The 2,742-nt window shown below is 43.1% G+C and overlaps 1 pseudogene; it reads right to left on the bottom strand.

Moving 5' to 3' along the window:
* Positions 1 to 1,811: 1,811 nt before the first annotated feature.
* On the bottom strand, positions 1,812 to 2,050 carry LOC139229454 (U2 spliceosomal RNA; annotated as a pseudogene).
* Positions 2,051 to 2,742: the final 692 nt, after the last annotated feature.

The following is a 2,742-nucleotide window of genomic DNA, read 5'->3' as shown; positions in this document are numbered from 1 at the left end:
AGGATTTCCCAATACCTTTCCTAAAATTACCGTTTACTTGTTTGAACCTGTGTCCCCTTGTTCTACTCTTGGAATTTAATTTAACTCTCTTACACACCTCTATAAGGTCTCTCCTTTCCAGGCTGAAAAGGTCATGTCTCTTCTGCCACTTTACCTTTAATTCCATGGGCCTTAATCATTTTTGAAATTTCTTCTGTGCCACTTTATCGAATATGTTTTGATAATTCAAAGTTACCACATCCACTATGTTCCCTTTGCTGATACATCTGGTGAGTTCCTCAAATAATTCGATTAACTTAGTCAAGCTGACCCTCATTATTGTATGTCTTTATAAGGTGTTCGCTAATATTTTCCTTATTTGGTCTCCAGCAGGTTTCCGACAATTAGCTTGAGCCTAACTGGTCTTACCACTTTCTCCTTTTGTGAATAGCTGGTCATCATGCAGTACATTCCAGTTGGTACAATTAATATTTCTAAAAAAATAAAATGGTTAACAATGGTTAGCTGCTCTGCCATTTCATTACTAATCTCCCTCAATATTTTGGGGTGTAGCTCATCCCAGACTTCTAATCTATCGGCACCAGGAGGGCCAGAAATTAGACTATGACCAGGTAAGCTGGCTACCAGCCTAATTTCAGAGTTCCCATAGGGCAAAGCCTCTGTCCAACCTATACAAGGCCAGTGGTATCAAAGGTGATTGAGCCCAGGGCAGGGATTTCCTGCACTGTGACTTCCTGTATGCCAGGCCAAGGAGATTAGGGCAGTTGTGGCATGCAGTACTCACAGTGAGAAGAACTTGCTAATGGCCTTTTTGGGGCCCACCTTGGCGGTCCAAGCAGAGGACTGTGGCCTGGGCCTTCAGATAAATAGTTGAGATTTTTTTCTATCAGTCCCCTTACTATATGCCACAGTTTCCAGCCTCGGGGGAGGCAGATGCCCATAATGGCCTGAGTGCCTGCTGAGAACATTTCAATTAGGTCACCATCTCCTGACCGTGTGTGTTGGGTCAACAGCGGAGGTCACTGCTTGGCGCAGTCTAAACATAATGGCCAAGATCACAGGTCCACATGTTTTCTGGGCCATTATCTTTAACTCCCATTAATTGTTGTAATACCACTGCTTAATACAATGCAGTTGCAATGATTGATTTGGGCAGCCCTCAGTTTGATCGTTACATCCAGTTGATCACAAGTTTTAATTAATTTTATTTAAAGACATAAATCAGTACAGTGCTACAAACACTACAGATGACATAAATGCATTGGAGAATGAGACAGCAGTGCTAAATATCCAACATGTCTGAAGTAGCATTCTGTGTCCAGTGGAGCAGCGTGAAATCAACATCTTCACCATCGAGCCTGGGTTCTGGTTGGTCAGGCAGTCATTCATAATTCTAGACCATATTGTTTATCAGGTTGGGCAATGTGGACTGTGGGATTTTAAAATGTTTCACCAGACTAATTTGCAGCATTGTCTCAACATCCTGCGATATCTCCACTTTGCTTTGCAAGGGTAACACAGAGGGGTGCCATCAAGCATTTAAATCAGCAAAGAACACTCTGCTAAATGTGGTGTTCAGGAGAAAAGAAAGACGCACCACATAAGGTTGTATTGCTACAGCAGGTGAATTCACATTCACATTCACATTCCCATTCTAACTCACATTCCCACTAGCAGCTATTGGACAGTTTTTTTTTTAAATTAAATTCGTAGCCAATCGTTCCAATTCTTTGTCAAATCACAAACGCCAGAGGTCACCTTGCACATGCCAAGGATCACTCTGCGCCAATGCTCTTAGCCAAAAGGCCTAGAGCCACTGCACCGTTCCTGGAAGTACTGCAATACCAGGTTCGTGCCATGGAGGTGGATGGGTCAGGTCCCCCACATACCTCCGTGGAGGTGGATGGGTCAAACCTCCCCACCCACCTCCTGTTTCCAAAAATGCAAGCATATACCTTCCTGACCAGGGAGAAACCACCCGGAGGTCATGGTGGCTGGTCAGAAACGGTACTACACTTGATCTTAGCCAAAAGGCGTATTGGACAGTGTTGCACATAACAGACAAGGTGCAAGCCTATGGGTTACCTGGCAAATCATTAGGTTGGATTGGTGCCTCGCTGGAAGGTGGACAGTAAAGTGGTGGTGTGTAGGGAGGTATGTCTTTGGATTTTCAGAGGGATCGGTGTTGGGGGTCACAGTTGTTTATAACTTCTATTTAAGTGATTTAGAACAGACAACATTGCTCAAGGTGTCGATGGTTGCAAACAACACTGAACTGTGATGCAAAGCAATGTTTGATAATAAACGGGAGCTGGACAAGTTGGATCAATGGACAGAAGAGGTGGCAAATGGATTTCAACAAAGACAAGTGTAAAGTCATGACTATGTAGAAAAGTCAAGAGTGTGGACTACATACTTAATGCTAACGTGTTTGAGGTAATAAGAGCAGGAAACCAGCAGATCTGGGAGTTTTGGTGGATTAGTGCTTGCATTCTAACAGTTGCTACACATCGAAATACTTCACCGGCAGAGAAAGACTTTGGGATGTCCCAAGGACATGAAAGGCGCTATATAAATACAAGTTAATGCTTTCATTTAGTTCATTAAAATTGCCAGTTCAGTGTTTGTAGGCAGTTAAGAAAGCAAATAAAATGCTGGGATAGTGCAGGGGTGCTTTATCAGTCCTTGGTGAAATTTCATCGGAAGTACTTTATTCAACTTTGGTCCCCACATCACAGAAAA

Source organism: Pristiophorus japonicus, chromosome 18 (assembly GCF_044704955.1).
Source record: "Pristiophorus japonicus isolate sPriJap1 chromosome 18, sPriJap1.hap1, whole genome shotgun sequence".
In the NCBI taxonomy this organism is placed as follows: Eukaryota; Metazoa; Chordata; class Chondrichthyes; family Pristiophoridae; genus Pristiophorus; species Pristiophorus japonicus.
This window is presented reverse-complemented; position numbering and strand designations above follow the sequence as displayed.